A 17711-nucleotide genomic window follows, 5' to 3' on the forward strand; every position below is an offset into this window, starting at 1 on the left:
GGAACAGACTGCTTCTATTTCAGAGAAACGCATGTGAATTTCTGTTGAATGCTTGTAAGTAGCTTAAGGCACTTTTAAAGGAAAGTGATTTTCTCTGAAAGGACAGCATTTAGGAAGTGAAGCAACACTCCATTCACTTCGCACAGTGAATTGAAGTGTTAGAATAGACAGCTTCTCTTTCAGAGAAACGCATTTGAGTTTCCTGTGAATGCTTGTAAGTAGCTTAAGGCACTTTCAAAGGAAAGTGATTTTCTCTGAAACTACAGCATTTAGAATGTGAATGAACACTCCATTCATTTCGCACAGTGAATTGAAGTGTTGGAACAGATTGCTTCTCTTTCAGAGAAAAAGATGTGAGTTTCTTGTGGATGCTTGTATGTACTTAAGGCACTTTCAAAGGAAAGTGATTTTCTCTGATAGGACAGCATGTAGAAAGTGAAGCAACACTTCATTCACTTCGCACAGAAAATTGAAGTGTTGGAAGAGACTGCTTCTCTTTCAGAGAAACACATGTGAATTTCTGTTGAATGCTTGTATGTAGCTTAAGGCACTTTCAAAGGAAAGTGATTATCTCTGAAAGGACAGCATTCAAAAAGTGAAGCAACGCTCCATTCACTTCGCACAGTGAATTGAAGTGTTGGAACAGACTGCTTCTCTTTCAGAGAAACACATGTGAATTTCTGTCAAATGCTTGTAAGTAGCTTAAGGCACTTTCAAAGGAAAGTGATTTTCTCTGAAAGGACAGCATTTAGAAAGTGAAGCAACACTCCATTCACTTCGCACAGTGAATTGAAGTGTTGGAACAGACTGCTTCTCTTTCAGAAAAAAAGATGTGAGTTTCTTGTGAATGCTTGTAAGTAGCTTAAGGCAGTTTCAAAAGAGAGTGATTTTTTCTTAAAGGAGAGCATTTAGAAAGTGAAGCAACACTCAATTAACTTCGCACAGTGAATTGAAGTGTTGGAACAGACTGCTTCACTTTCAGAGAAACAGATGTGAGTTTCTTATGAATGCTTGTAAGTAGCTTAAGGCACTTTCAAAGGAAAGTGTTTTTCTCTGAAAGGACAGCATTTAGAAAGTGAAGCAACACTCCATTCACTTCGCACAGTGAATTGATGTGTTGGAACAGACTACTTCTCTTTCAGAGAAATGCATATGAGTTTTTTGTGAATGCTTTTATGTATCTTAAGGCACTTTCAAAAGAAAGTGATTTTCTCTGAAATGACTGCATTTAGAAAGTGAAGCAACACTCCATTCACTTTGCACAGTGAATTGAAGTGTTGGAACAGACTAAGTCTCTTTCAGAAAAATGCATGTGAGTTTCTTGTGAATGCTTGTAAGTAGCTTAAGGCACTTTCAAAGGAAAGTGATTTTCTCTGAAAGGACAGCATTTAGAAAGTGAAGCAACACTCCAATCACTTCGCACAGTGTATTGAAGTTTTGGAACAGACTGCTTCTCTTTCAGAGAAACAGATGTGAGTTTCTCGTGAATGCTTGTTTGTATCTTAAGGCAGTTTCAAAAGAGAGTGATTTTCTCTAAAAGGAGAGCATTTTTAAAGTGAAGCTACACTCCATTCACTTCGCACAGTGAATTGAAGTGTAGGAACAGACTGCTTCTCTTTCAGAGAAACAGATGTGAGTTTCTTGTGAATGCTTGTAAGTAGCTAAAGGCAGTTTCAAAAGAGAGTGATTTTCTCTAAAAGGAGAGCATTTAGAAAGTGAAGCAACACTCCATTCACTTCGCACAGTGAATTGAAGTGTTGGAAAAGACTGCTTCACTTTCAAAAAAATGCATGTGAGTTTCTTGTAAATGCGTGTAAGTAGCTTAAGGCACTTTCAAAGGAAAGTGATTTTCTCTGAAAGGACAGCATTCAGAAAGTGAAGCAAAACTCCATTCACGTCGAACTGTGATTTGAAATGTTGGAACAGACTGCTTCTATTTCAGAGAAACGCATGTGAATTTCTGTTGAATGCTTGTAAGTAGCTTAAGGCACTTTTAAAGGAAAGTGATTTTCTCTGAAAGGACAGCATTTAGGAAGTGAAGCAACACTCCATTCACATTGCACAGTGAATTGAAGTGTTAGAATAGACAGCTTCTCTTTCAGAGAAACGCATTTGAGTTTCCTGTGAATGCTTGTAAGTAGCTTAAGGCACTTTCAAAGGAAAGTGATTTTCTCTGAAACTACAGCATTTAGAATGTGAAGGAACACTCCATTCATTTCGCACAGTGAATTGAAGTGTTGGAACAGATTGCTTCTCTTTCAGAGAAAAAGATGTGAGTTTCTTGTGAATGCTTGTATGTACTTAAGGCACTTTCAAAGGAAAGTGATTTTCTCTGAAAGGACAGCATGTAGAAAGTGAAGCAAAACTCCATTCACTTCGCACAGAGAATTGAAGTGTTGGAAGAGACTGCTTCTCTTTCAGAGAAACACATGTGAATTTCTGTTGAATGCTTGTATGTAGCTTAAGGCACTTTCAAAGGAAAGTGATTATTTCTGAAAGGACAGCATTTAAAAAGTGAAGCAACACTCCATTCACTTCGCACAGTGAATTGAAGTGTTGGAACAGACTGCTTCTCTTTCAGAGAAACACATGTGAATTTCTGTCAAATGCTTGTAAGTTGTTTAGGGCACTTTCAAAGGAAAGTGATTTTCTCTGAAAGGACAGCATTTAGAAAGTGAAGCAACACTCCATTGACTTCGCACAGTGAATTGAAGTGTTGGAACAGACTGCTTCTCTTTCAGAAAAAAAGATGTGAGTTTCTTGTGAATGCTTGTAAGTAGCTTAAGGCAGTTTCAAAAGAGAGTGATTTTCTCTTAAAGGAGAGCATTTAGAAAGTGAAGCAACACTCCATTAACTTCGCACAGTGAATTGAAGTGTTGGAACAGACTGCTTCACTTTCAGAGAAACAGATGTGAGTTTCTTATGAATGCTTGTAAGTAGCTTAAGGCACTTTCAAAGGAAAGTGATTTTCTCTGAAAGGACAGCATTTAGAAAGTGAAGCAACACTCCATTCACTTCGCACAGTGAATTGAAGTGTTGGAACAGACTGTTTCTCTTTCAGAGAAATGCATGTGAGTTTTTTGTGAATGCTTTTATGTATCTTAAGGCACTTTCAAAAGAAAGTGATTTTCTCTGAAAGGACTGCATTTAGAAAGTGAAGCAACACTCCATTCACTTTGCACAGTGAATTGAAGTGTAGGAACAGACTACGTCTCTTTCAGAAAAATGCATGTGAGTTTCTTGAGAATGCTTGTAAGTTGATTAAGGCACTTTCAAAGGAAAGTGATTTTCTCTGAAAGGAAAACATTTAGAAAGTGAAGCAACACTCCATTCACTTCGCACAGTGAATTGAAGTGTTGGAACAGACTGCTTCTCTTTCAGAAAACAGATGTGAGTTTATTGTGAATTCTTGTAAGTAGCTTAAGGCAGTTTCAAAAGAGAGTGATTTACTCTAAAAGGAGAGCATTTAGAAAGTGAAGCAACACTCCATTCACTTCGCACCGTGAATTGAAGGGTTGGAACAGACTGCTTCTCTTTCAGAAAAATGCATGTGAGTTTCTTGTGAATGCGTGTAAGTAGCTTAAGGCACTTTCAAAGGAAAGTGATTTTCTCTGAAAGGACATCATTTAGAAAGTGAAGCAACACTCCATTCACTACGCACAGTGAATTGAAGTGTTGGAACAGACTGCTTCTCTTGAAGAGAAGCGCATGTGAATTTCTGTTGAATGCTTGTAAGTAGCTTAAGGCACTTTTAAAGGAAAGTGATTTTCTCTGAAAGGACAGCATTTAGATAGTGAAGAAACACTCCATTCACTTCGCACAGTGAATTCAAGTGTTGGAACAGACTGCTTCTCTTTCAGAGAAACAGATGTGAGTTTCTTGTGAATGCTTGTTAGTAGCTTAAGGCACTTTAAAAGGAAAGTGATTTTCTCAGAAAGGATATAGTTTAGAAAGTTAAGCAACACTCCATTCACTACGCACAGTGAATTGAAGTGTTGAAATAGACTACTCCACTTTCAGAGAAACGGATGTGAGTTTTTTGTGAATGATTGTAAGTAGCCTAAGGCACTTTCAAAGGAAAGTGATTTTCTCTGAAAGGACAGCATTTAGAAACTGAAGCAACACTCCATTCACTTCGCACAGTGAATTGAAGTGTAGGAACAGACTGCTTCACTTTCAGAGAAACGCATGTGAGTTTCTTGTGAATGCTTGTAAGTAGCTTAAGGCACTTTCAAAGGAAAGTGATTTTCTCTGAAAGGACAGCATTTAGAAAGTGAAGCAACACTCCATTCACTTCGCACAGTGAATTGATGTGTTGGAACAGACTGCTTCTCTTTCAGAGAAATGCATATGAGTTTTTTGTGAATGCTTTTATGTATCTTAAGGCACTTTCAGAAGAAAGTGATTTTCTCTGAAATGACTGCATTTAGAAAGTGAAGCAACACTCCATTCACTTTGCACAGTGAATTGAAGTGTTGGAACAGACTAAGTCTCTTTCAGAAAAATGCATGTGAGTTTCTTGTGAATGCTTGTAAGTAGCTTAAGGCACTTTCAAAGGAAAGTGATTTTCTCTGAAAGGACAGCATTTAGAAAGTGAAGCAACACTCCAATCACTTCCCACAGTGTATTGAAGTGTTGGAACAGACTGCTTCTCTTTCAGAGAAACAGATGTGAGTTTCTCGTGAATGCTTGTTTGTATCTTAAGGCAGTTTCAAAAGAGAGTGATTTTCTCTAAAAGGAGAGCATTTTTAAAGTGAAGCTACACTCCATTCACTTCGCACAGTGAATTGAAGTGTTGGAACAGACTGCTTCTCTTTCAGAGAAACAGATGTGAGTTTCTTGTGAATGCTTGTAAGTTGCTTAAGGCAGTTCCAAAAGAGTGATTTTCTCTAAAAGGAGAGCATATAGAAAGTGAAGCAACACTCCATTCACTTCGCACAGTGAATTGAAATGTTGGAACAGACTACTTCCCTTTGAGAAAAATGCATGTGAGAATATGAAGGAACACGCCATTCACTTCGCACAGTGAATTGAAGTGTTGGAACAGACTGCTTCACTTTCAGACAAACAGATGTGAGTTTCTTGTGAATGCTTGCAAGTAGTTTTAGGCAGTTTCAAAAGAGAGTGATTTTCTCTAAAAGGAGAGCATTTAGAAAGTGAAGCAACACTCCATTCACTTCGCACAGTGAATTGAAGTGTTGGAACAGACTGCTTCTCTTTCAGAGGTAGGCATGTGTTTTTCTGTTGAATGCTTGCAAGTAGCTTAAGGCACTTTCAAAGGAAAGTGATTTTCTCTGAAAGGACAGCATTTAGAAAGTGAAGCAACACTCCATTCACTTCGCACAGTGAATTGAAGTGTAGGAACAGACTGCTTCTCTTTCAGAGAAACAGATGTGAGTTTCTTGTGATTGCTTGTAAGTAGCTAAAGGCACTTTCAAAGGAAAGTGATTTTCTCTGAAACTACAGCATTTAGAATGTGAAGGAACACTCCATTCATTTCGCACTGTGAATTGAAGTGTTGGAACAGATTGCTTCTCTTTCAGAGAAAAAGATGTGAGTTTCTTGTGAATGCTTGTATGTACTTAAGGCACTTTCAAAGGAAAGTGATTTTCTCTGATAGGACAGCATGTAGAAAGTGAAGCAACACTTCATTCACTTCGCACAGAGAATTGAAGTGTTGGAAGAGACTGCTTCTCTTTCAGAGAAACACATGTGAATTTCTGTTGAATGCTTGTATGTAGCTTAAGGCACTTTCAAAGGAAAGTGATTATCTCTGAAAGGACAGCATTTAAAAAGTGAAGCAACACTCCATTCACTTCGCACAGTGAATTGAAGTGTTGGAACAGATTGCTTCTCTTTCAGGGAAACACATGTGAATTTCTGTCAAATGCTTGTAAGTAGCTTAGGGCACTTTCAAAGGAAAGTGATTTTCTCTGAAAGGACAGCATTTAGAAAGTGAAGCAACACTCCATTCACTTCGCACAGTGAATTGAAGTGTTGGAACAGACTGCTTCACTTTCAGAGAAACAGATGTGAGTTTCTTATGAATGCTTGTAAGTAGCTTAAGGCACTTTCAAAGGAAAGTGATTTTCTCTGAAAGGACAGCATTTAGAAAGTGAAGCAACACTCCATTCACTTCGCACAGTGAATTGATGTGTTGGAACAGACTGCTTCTCTTTCAGAGAAATGCATATGAGTTTTTTGTGAATGCTTTTATGTATCTTAAGGCACTTTCAAAAGAAAGTGATTTTCTCTGAAATGACTGCATTTAGAAAGTGAAGCAACACTCCATTCACTTTGCACAGTGAATTGAAGTGTTGGAACAGACTAAGTCTCTTTCAGAAAAATGCATGTGAGTTTCTTGTGAATGCTTGTAAGTAGCTTAAGGCACTTTCAAAGGAAAGTGATTTTCTCTGAAAGGACAGCATTTAGAAAGTGAAGCAACACTCCAATCACTTCCCACAGTGTATTGAAGTGTTGGAACAGACTGCTTCTCTTTCAGAGAAACAGATGTGAGTTTCTCGTGAATGCTTGTTTGTATCTTAAGGCAGTTTCAAAAGAGAGTGATTTTCTCTAAAAGGAGAGCATTTTTAAAGTGAAGCTACACTCCATTCACTTCGCACAGTGAATTGAAGTGTTGGAACAGACTGCTTCTCTTTCAGAGAAACAGATGTGAGTTTCTTGTGAATGCTTGTAAGTTGCTTAAGGCAGTTCCAAAAGAGTGATTTTCTCTAAAAGGAGAGCATATAGAAAGTGAAGCAACACTCCATTCACTTCGCACAGTGAATTGAAATGTTGGAACAGACTACTTCCCTTTGAGAAAAATGCATGTGAGTTTCTTGTGAATGCTTGTAAGTAGCTTAAGGCACTTTCAAATGAAAGTGATTTTCTCAGAAATGACAGCATTTAGAAAGTGAAGCAACACTCCATTCACTTCGCACAGTGAATTGAAGTGTTGGAACAGACTGCTTCTATTTCAGAGAAACGCATTTGAATTTCTGGTGAATGCTTGTAAGTAGCTTAAGGCACTTTCAAAGGAAAGTGATTTTCTCTGAAAGGACAGCATTTAGAAAGTGAAGCAACACTCCATTCACTTCGCACAGTGAATTGAAGTGTTAGAACAGAAAGCTTCTCTTTCAGAGAAACGCATTTGAGTTTCCTGTGAATGCTTGTAAGTAGCTTAAGGCACTTTCAAAGGAAAGTGATTTTCTCTGACACTACAGCATTTAGAATGTGAGCGAACACTCCATTCACTTCGCACAGTGAATTGAAGTAGGAACACACTGCTTCTCTTTCAGAGAAACAGATGTGAGTTTCTTGTGAATGCTTGTAAGTAGCTTAAGGAAGTTTTAAAAGAGAGTGATTTTCTCTAAAAGGAGAGCATTTAGAAAGTGAAGCAACACTCCATTCACTTCGCACAGTGAATTGAAGTGTTGGAACAGACTGCTTCACTTTCAGAAAAATGCATGTGAGTTTCTTGTAAATGCGTGTAAGTAGCGTAAGGCACTTTCAAAGGAAAGTGATTTTCTCTGAAAGGACAGCATTTAGAAAGTTAAGCAACACTCCATTCACTTCGCACAGTGAATTAGAGTGTTGGAAAAAACTGCTTCTCTTGAAGGGAAACGCATGTGAATTTCTGTCAAATGCTTGCAAGTAGCTTAAGGCACTTTCAAAGGAAAGTGATTTTCTCTGAAAGGACATCATTTAGAAAGTGAAGCAACACTCCATTCACTTCGCACAGTGAATTGAAGTGTTGGAACAGACTGCTTCTCTTTCAGAGAAACAGATGTGAGTTTCTCGTGAATGCTTGTTTGTATCTTAAGGCAGTTTCAAAAGAGAGTGATTTTCTCTAAAAGGAGAGCATTTTTAAAGTGAAGCTACACTCCATTCACTTCGCACAGTGAATTGAAGTGTTGGAACAGACTGCTTCTCTTTCAGAGAAATGCATATGAGTTTTTTGTGAATGCTTTTATGTATCTTAAGGCACTTTCAAAAGAAAGTGATTTTCTCTGAAATGACTGCATTTAGAAAGTGAAGCAACACTCCATTCACTTTGCACAGTGAATTGAAGTGTTGGAACAGACTAAGTCTCTTTCAGAAAAATGCATGTGAGTTTCTTGTGAATGCTTGTAAGTAGCTTAAGGCACTTTCAAAGGAAAGTGATTTTCTCTGAAAGGACAGCATTTAGAAAGTGAAGCAACACTCCAATCACTTCCCACAGTGTATTGAAGTGTTGGAACAGACTGCTTCTCTTTCAGAGAAACAGATGTGAGTTTCTCGTGAATGCTTGTTTGTATCTTAAGGCAGTTTCAAAAGAGAGTGATTTTCTCTAAAAGGAGAGCATTTTTAAAGTGAAGCTACACTCCATTCACTTCGCACAGTGAATTGAAGTGTTGGAACAGACTGCTTCTCTTTCAGAGAAACAGATGTGAGTTTCTTGTGAATGCTTGTAAGTTGCTTAAGGCAGTTCCAAAAGAGTGATTTTCTCTAAAAGGAGAGCATATAGAAAGTGAAGCAACACTCCATTCACTTCGCACAGTGAATTGAAATGTTGGAACAGACTACTTCCCTTTGAGAAAAATGCATGTGAGAATATGAAGGAACACGCCATTCACTTCGCACAGTGAATTGAAGTGTTGGAACAGACTGCTTCACTTTCAGACAAACAGATGTGAGTTTCTTGTGAATGCTTGCAAGTAGTTTTAGGCAGTTTCAAAAGAGAGTGATTTTCTCTAAAAGGAGAGCATTTAGAAAGTGAAGCAACACTCCATTCACTTCGCACAGTGAATTGAAGTGTTGGAACAGACTGCTTCTCTTTCAGAGGTAGGCATGTGTTTTTCTGTTGAATGCTTGCAAGTAGCTTAAGGCACTTTCAAAGGAAAGTGATTTTCTCTGAAAGGACAGCATTTAGAAAGTGAAGCAACACTCCATTCACTTCGCACAGTGAAATGAAGTGTAGGAACAGACTGCTTCTCTTTCAGAGAAACAGATGTGAGTTTCTTGTGATTGCTTGTAAGTAGCTAAAGGCACTTTCAAAGGAAAGTGATTTTCTCTGAAACTACAGCATTTAGAATGTGAAGGAACACTCCATTCATTTCGCACTGTGAATTGAAGTGTTGGAACAAATTGCTTCTCTTTTAGAGAAAAAGATGTGAGTTTCTTGTGAATGCTTGTATGTACTTAAGGCACTTTCAAAGGAAAGTGATTTTCTCTGATAGGACAGCATGTAGAAAGTGAAGCAACACTTCATTCACTTCGCACAGAGAATTGAAGTGTTGGAAGAGACTGCTTCTCTTTCAGAGAAACACATGTGAATTTCTGTTGAATGCTTGTATGTAGCTTAAGGCACTTTCAAAGGAAAGTGATTATCTCTGAAAGGACAGCATTTAAAAATGAAGCAACACTCCATTCACTTCGCACAGTGAATTGAAGTGTTGGAACAGATTGCTTCTCTTTCAGGGAAACACATGTGAATTTCTGTCAAATGCTTGTAAGTAGCTTAGGGCACTTTCAAAGGAAAGTGATTTTCTCTGAAAGGACAGCATTTAGAAAGTGAAGCAACACTCCATTCACTTCGCACAGTGAATTGAAGTGTTGGAACAGACTGCTTCACTTTCAGAGAAACAGATGTGAGTTTCTTATGAATGCTTGTAAGTAGCTTAAGGCACTTTCAAAGGAAAGTGATTTTCTCTGAAAGGACAGCATTTAGAAAGTGAAGCAACACTCCATTCACTTCGCACAGTGAATTGATGTGTTGGAACAGACTGCTTCTCTTTCAGAGAAATGCATATGAGTTTTTTGTGAATGCTTTTATGTATCTTAAGGCACTTTCAAAAGAAAGTGATTTTCTCTGAAATGACTGCATTTAGAAAGTGAAGCAACACTCCATTCACTTTGCACAGTGAATTGAAGTGTTGGAACAGACTAAGTCTCTTTCAGAAAAATGCATGTGAGTTTCTTGTGAATGCTTGTAAGTAGCTTAAGGCACTTTCAAAGGAAAGTGATTTTCTCTGAAAGGACAGCATTTAGAAAGTGAAGCAACACTCCAATCACTTCCCACAGTGTATTGAAGTGTTGGAACAGACTGCTTCTCTTTCAGAGAAACAGATGTGAGTTTCTCGTGAATGCTTGTTTGTATCTTAAGGCAGTTTCAAAAGAGAGTGATTTTCTCTAAAAGGAGAGCATTTTTAAAGTGAAGCTACACTCCATTCACTTCGCACAGTGAATTGAAGTGTTGGAACAGACTGCTTCTCTTTCAGAGAAACAGATGTGAGTTTCTTGTGAATGCTTGTAAGTTGCTTAAGGCAGTTCCAAAAGAGTGATTTTCTCTAAAAGGAGAGCATATAGAAAGTGAAGCAACACTCCATTCACTTCGCACAGTGAATTGAAATGTTGGAACAGACTACTTCCCTTTGAGAAAAATGCATGTGAGTTTCTTGTGAATGCTTGTAAGTAGCTTAAGGCACTTTCAAATGAAAGTGATTTTCTCAGAAATGACAGCATTTAGAAAGTGAAGCAACACTCCATTCACTTCGCACAGTGAATTGAAGTGTTGGAACAGACTGCTTCTATTTCAGAGAAACGCATTTGAATTTCTGGTGAATGCTTGTAAGTAGCTTAAGGCACTTTCAAAGGAAAGTGATTTTCTCTGAAAGGACAGCATTTAGAAAGTGAAGCAACACTCCATTCACTTCGCACAGTGAATTGAAGTGTTAGAACAGAAAGCTTCTCTTTCAGAGAAACGCATTTGAGTTTCCTGTGAATGCTTGTAAGTAGCTTAAGGCACTTTCAAAGGAAAGTGATTTTCTCTGACACTACAGCATTTAGAATGTGAGCGAACACTCCATTCACTTCGCACAGTGAATTGAAGTAGGAACACACTGCTTCTCTTTCAGAGAAACAGATGTGAGTTTCTTGTGAATGCTTGTAAGTAGCTTAAGGAAGTTTTAAAAGAGAGTGATTTTCTCTAAAAGGAGAGCATTTAGAAAGTGAAGCAACACTCCATTCACTTCGCACAGTGAATTGAAGTGTTGGAACAGACTGCTTCACTTTCAGAAAAATGCATGTGAGTTTCTTGTAAATGCGTGTAAGTAGCGTAAGGCACTTTCAAAGGAAAGTGATTTTCTCTGAAAGGACAGCATTTAGAAAGTTAAGCAACACTCCATTCACTTCGCACAGTGAATTAGAGTGTTGGAAAAAACTGCTTCTCTTGAAGGGAAACGCATGTGAATTTCTGTCAAATGCTTGCAAGTAGCTTAAGGCACTTTCAAAGGAAAGTGATTTTCTCTGAAAGGACATCATTTAGAAAGTGAAGCAACACTCCATTCACTTCGCACAGTGAATTGAAGTGTTGGAACAGACTGCTTCTCTTTCAGAGAAACAGATGTGAGTTTCTCGTGAATGCTTGTTTGTATCTTAAGGCAGTTTCAAAAGAGAGTGATTTTCTCTAAAAGGAGAGCATTTTTAAAGTGAAGCTACACTCCATTCACTTCGCACAGTGAATTGAAGTGTAGGAACAGACTGCTTCTCTTTCAGAGAAACAGATGTGAGTTTCTTGTGAATGCTTGTAAGTAGCTAAAGGCAGTTTCAAAAGAGAGTGATTTTCTCTAAAAGGAGAGCATTTAGAAAGTGAAGCAACACTCCATTCACTTCGCACAGTGAATTGAAGTGTTGGAAAAGACTGCTTCACTTTCAAAAAAATGCATGTGAGTTTCTTGTAAATGCGTGTAAGTAGCTTAAGGCACTTTCAAAGGAAAGTGATTTTCTCTGAAAGGACAGCATTCAGAAAGTGAAGCAAAACTCCATTCACTTCGAACTGTGATTTGAAATGTTGGAACAGACTGCTTCTATTTCAGAGAAACGCATGTGAATTTCTGTTGAATGCTTGTAAGTAGCTTAAGGCACTTTAAAAGGAAAGTGATTTTCTCTGAAAGGACAGCATTTAGGAAGTGAAGCAACACTCCATTCACTTCGCACAGTGAATTGAAGTGTTAGAATAGACAGCTTCTCTTTCAGAGAAACGCATTTGAGTTTCCTGTGAATGCTTGTAAGTAGCTTAAGGCACTTTCAAAGGAAAGTGATTTTCTCTGAAACTACAGCATTTAGAATGTGAAGGAACACTCCATTCATTTCGCACAGTGAATTGAAGTGTTGGAACAGATTGCTTCTCTTTCAGAGAAAAAGATGTGAGTTTCTTGTGAATGCTTGTATGTACTTAAGGCACTTTCAAAGGAAAGTGATTTTCTCTGAAAGGACAGCATGTAGAAAGTGAAGCAAAACTCCATTCACTTCGCACAGAGAATTGAAGTGTTGGAAGAGACTGCTTCTCTTTCAGAGAAACACATGTGAATTTCTGTTGAATGCTTGTATGTAGCTTAAGGCACTTTCAAGGGAAAGTGATTATTTCTGAAAGGACAGCATTTAAAAAGTGAAGCAACACTCCATTCATTTCGCACAGTGAATTGAAGTGTTGGAACAGACTGCTTCTCTTTCAGAAAAAAAGATGTGAGTTTCTTGTGAATGCTTGTAAGTAGCTTAAGGCAGTTAAAGAGAGTGATTTTCTCTTAAAGGAGAGCATTTAGAAAGTGAAGCAACACTCCATTAACTTCGCACAGTGAATTGAAGTGTTGGAACAGACTGCTTCACTTTCAGAGAAACAGATGTGAGTTTCTTATGAATGCTTGTAAGTAGCTTAAGGCACTTTCAAAGGAAAGTGATTTTCTCTGAAAGGACAGCATTTAGAAAGTGAAGCAACACTCCATTCACTTCGCACAGTGAATTGATGTGTTGGAACAGACTGTTTCTCTTTCAGAGAAATGCATGTGAGTTTTTTGTGAATGCTTTTATGTATCTTAAGGCACTTTCAAAAGAAAGTGATTTTCTCTGAAAGGACTGCATTTAGAAAGTGAAGCAACACTCCATTCACTTTGCACAGTGAATTGAAGTGTAGGAACAGACTACGTCTCTTTCAGAAAAATGCATGTGAGTTTCTTGAGAATGCTTGTAAGTTGCTTAAGGCACTTTCAAAGGAAAGTGATTTTCTCTGAAAGGAAAACATTTAGAAAGTGAAGCAACACTCCATTCACTTCGCACAGTGAATTGAAGTGTTGGAACAGACTGCTTCTCTTTCAGAGAAACAAATGTGAGTTTCTTGTGAAAGCTTGTAAGTAGTTTAAGGCAGTTTCAAAAGAGAGTGATTTTCTCTAAAAGGAGAGCATTTAGAAAGTGAAGCAACACTCCGTTCACTTCGCACAGTGAATTGAAGTGTTGGAACAGACTGCTTCTCATTCAGAAAAGTGCTTGTGAGTTTCTTGTGAATGCGTGTAAGTAGCTTAAGGCACTTTCAAAGAAAGTGATTTTCTCTGAAAGAACAGCATTTAGAAATTGAAGCAACACTCCATTCACTTCGCACAGTGAATTGAAGTGTTGGAACAGACTGCTTCTCTTTCAGAAAAATGCATGTGAGTTTCTTGTGAATGCATGTAAGTAGCTTAAGGCACTTTCAAAGGAAAGTGATTTTCTCTGAAAGGACAGCATTTAGAAAGTGAAGCAACACTCCATTCACTTCGCACAGTGAATTGAAGTGTTGGAAAAGACTGCTTCTCTTTCAGAGAAACGCATGTGAATTTCTGTCAAATGCTTGTAAGTAGCTTAAGGCACTTTCAAAGGAAAGTGATTTTCTCTGAAAGGACAACATTTAGAAAGTGAAGCAACACTCCATTCACTTCGCACAGTGAATTGAAGTGTTGGAACAGACTACTTCTCTTTCAGAAAACAGATGTGAGTTTATTGTGAATTCTTGTAAGTAGCTTAAGGCAGTTTCAAAAGAGAGTGATTTACTCTAAAAGGAGAGCATTTAGAAAGTGAAGCAACACTCCATTCACTTCGCACCGTGAATTGAAGGGTTGGAACAGACTGCTTCTCTTTCAGAAAAATGCATGTGAGTTTCTTGTGAATGCTTGTAAGTAGCTTAAGGCACTTTCAAAGGAAAGTGATTTTCTCTGAAAGGACATCATTTAGGAAGTGAAGCAACACTCTATTCACTACGCACAGTGAATTGAAGTGTTGGAACAGACTGCTTCACTTTCAGACAAACAGATGTGAGTTTCTTGTGAATGCTTGAAAGTAGTTTTAGGCAGTTTCAAAAGAGAGTGATTTTCTCTAAAAGGAGAGCATTTAGAAAGTGAAGCAACACTCCATTCACTTCGCACAGTGTATTGAAGTGTTGGAACAGACTGCTTCTCTTTCAGAGAAACAGATGTGAGTTTCTCGTGAATGCTTGTTTGTATCTTAAGGCAGTTTCAAAAGAGAGTGATTTTCTCTAAAAGGAGAGCATTTTTAAAGTGAAGCTACACTCCATTCACTTCGCACAGTGAATTGAAGTGTTGGAACAGACTGCTTCTCTTTCAGAGAAACAGATGTGAGTTTCTTGTGAATGCTTGTACGTTGCTTAAGGCAGTTCCAAAAGAGTGATTTTCTCTAAAAGGAGAGCATATAGAAAGTGAAGCAACACTCCATTCACTTCGCACAGTGAATTGAAATGTTGGAACAGACTACTTCCCTTTGAGAAAAATGCATGTGAGTTTCTTGTGAATGCTTGTAAGTAGCTTAAGGCACTTTCAAATGAAAGTGATTTTCTCAGAAATGACAGCATTTAGAAAGTGAAGCAACACTCCATTCACTTCGCACAGTGAATTGAAGTGTTGGAACAGACTGCTTCTATTTCAGAGAAACGCATTTGAATTTCTGGTGAATGCTTGTAAGTAGCTTAAGGCACTTTCAAAGGAAAGTGATTTTCTCTGAAAACACAGCATTTTGAAAGTGAAGCAACACTCCATTCACTTCGCACAGTGAATTGAAGAGTTAGAACAGAAAGCTTCTCTTTCAGAGAAACGCATTTGAGTTTCCTGTGAATGCTTGTAAGTAGCTTAAGGCACTTTCAAAGGAAAGTGATTTTCTCTGACACTACAGCATTTAGAATGTGAGCGAACACTCCATTCACTTCGCACAGTGAATTGAAGTAGGAACACACTGCTTCTCTTTCAGAGAAACAGATGTGAGTTTCTTGTGAATGCTTGTAAGTAGCTTAAGGAAGTTTTAAAAGAGAGTGATTTTCTCTAAAAGGAGAGCATTTAGAAAGTGAAGCAACACTCCATTCACTTCGCACAGTGAATTGAAGTGTTGGAACAGACTGCTTCACTTTCAGAAAAATGCATGTGAGTTTCTTGTAAATGCGTGTAAGTAGCGTAAGGCACTTTCAAAGGAAAGTGATTTTCTCTGAAAGGGCAGCATTTAGAAAGTTAAGCAACACTCCATTCACTTCGCACAGTGAATTAGAGTGTTGGAAAAAACTGCTTCTCTTGAAGGGAAACGCATGTGAATTTCTGTCAAATGCTTGCAAGTAGCTTAAGGCACTTTCAAAGGAAAGTGATTTTCTCTGAAAGGACATCATTTAGAAAGTGAAGCAACACTCCATTCACTTCGCACAGTGAATTGAAGTGTTGGAACAGACTGCTTCTCTTTCAGAGAAAAAGATGTGAGTTTCATGTGAATGCTTGTAAGTAGCTTAAGGCAGTTGCAAAAGAGAGTGATTTTCTCTAAAAGGAGAGAATTTAGAAAGTGAAGCAACACTCCATTCACTTCGCACAGTGAATTGAAGTGTTAGAACAGACTGCTTCTCTTTCAGAAAAATGCATGTGAGTTTCTTGTGAATGCTTGTAAGTAGCTTAAGGCACTTTCAAAGGAAAGTGATTTTCTCTGAAAGGACATCATTTAGAAAGTGAAGCAACACTTCACTCACTACGCACAGTGAATTGAAGTGTTGGAACAGACTGCTTCTCTTGAAGAGAAACGCATGTGAATTTCTGTTGAATGCTTGTAAGTAGCTTAAGGCACTTTCAAAGGAAAGTGATTTTTTCTGAAGGACAGCATTTAGAAAGTGAAACAACACTCCATTCACTTCGCACAGTGAATTGAAGTGTTGGAACAGACTGCTTCTCTTTCAGAGAAACAGATGTGAGTTTCTTGTGAATGCTTGTAAGTAGCTTAAGGCACTTTCAAAGGAAAGTGATTTTCTCTGATAGGACAGCATGTAGAAAGTGAAGCAACACTTCATTCACTTCGCACAGAGAATTGAAGTGTTGGAAGAGACTGCTTCTCTTTCAGAGAAACACATGTGAATTTCTGTTGAATGCTTGTATGTAGCTTAAGGCACTTTCAAAGGAAAGTGATTATCTCTGAAAGGACAGCATTTAAAAAGTGAAGCAACACTCCATTCACTTCGCACAGTGAATTGAAGTGTTGGAACAGACTGCTTCTCTTTCAGAGAAACACATGTGAATTTCTGTCAAATGCTTGTAAGTAGCTTAGGGCACTTTCAAAGGAAAGTGATTTTCTCTGAAAGGACAGCATTTAGAAAGTGAAGCAACACTCCATTCACTTCGCACAGTGAATTGAAGTGTTGGAACAGACTGCTTCTCTTTCAGAAAAAAAGATGTGAGTTTCTTGTGAATGCTTGTAAGTAGCTTAAGGCAGTTTCAAAAGAGAGTGATTTTTTCATAAAGGAGAGCATTTAGAAAGTGAAGCAACACTCCATTAACTTCGCACAGTGAATTGAAGTGTTGGAACAGACTGCTTCACTTTCAGAGAAACAGATGTGAGTTTCTTATGAATGCTTGTAAGTACCTTAAGGCACTTTCAAAGGAAAGTGATTTTCTCTGAAAGGACAGCATTTAGAAAGTGAAGCAACACTCCATTCACTTCGCACAGTGAATTGATGTGTTGGAACAGACTGCTTCTCTTACAGAGAAATGCATATGAGTTTTTTGTGAATGCTTTTATGTATCTTAAGGCACTTTCAAAAGAAAGTGATTTTCTCTGAAATGACTGCATTTAGAAAGTGAAGCAACACTCCATTCACTTTGCACAGTGAATTGAAGTGTTGGAACAGACTAAGTCTCTTTCAGAAAAATGCATGTGAGTTTCTTGTGAATGCTTGTAAGTAGCTTAAGGCACTTTCAAAGGAAAGTGATTTTCACTGAAAGGACAGCATTTAGAAAGTGAAGCAACACTCCAATCACTTCGCACAGTGTATTGAAGTGTTGGAACAGACTGCTTCTCTTTCAGAGAAACAGATGTGAGTTTCTCGTGAATGCTTGTTTGTATCTTAAGGCAGTTTCAAAAGAGAGTGATTTTCTCTAAAAGGAGAGCATTTTTAAAGTGAAGCTACACTCCATTCACTTCGCACAGTGAATTGAAGTGTTGGAACAGACTGCTTCTCTTTCAGAGAAACAGATGTGAGTTTCTTGTGAATGCTTGTAAGTTGCTTAAGGCAGTTCCAAAAGAGTGATTTTCTCTAAAAGGAGAGCATATAGAAAGTGAAGCAACACTCCATTCACTTCGCACAGTGAATTGAAATGTTGGAACAGACTACTTCCCTTTGAGAAAAATGCATGTGAGTTTCTTGTGAATGCTTGTAAGTAGCTTAAGGCACTTTCAAATGAAAGTGATTTTCTCAGAAATGACAGCATTTAGAAAGTGAAGCAACACTCCATTCACTTCGCACAGTGAATTGAAGTGTTGGAACTGACTGCTTCTATTTCAGAGAAACGCATTTGAATTTCTGGTGAATGCTTGTAAGTAGCTTAAGGCACTTTCAAAGGAAAGTGATTTTCTCTGAAAGGACAGCATTTAGAAAGTGAAGCAACACTCCA

This window comes from Myodes glareolus, chromosome 14 (assembly GCF_982192425.1).
Source record: "Myodes glareolus chromosome 14, mMyoGla1.1, whole genome shotgun sequence".
Taxonomy (NCBI): Eukaryota; Metazoa; Chordata; class Mammalia; order Rodentia; family Cricetidae; genus Myodes; species Myodes glareolus.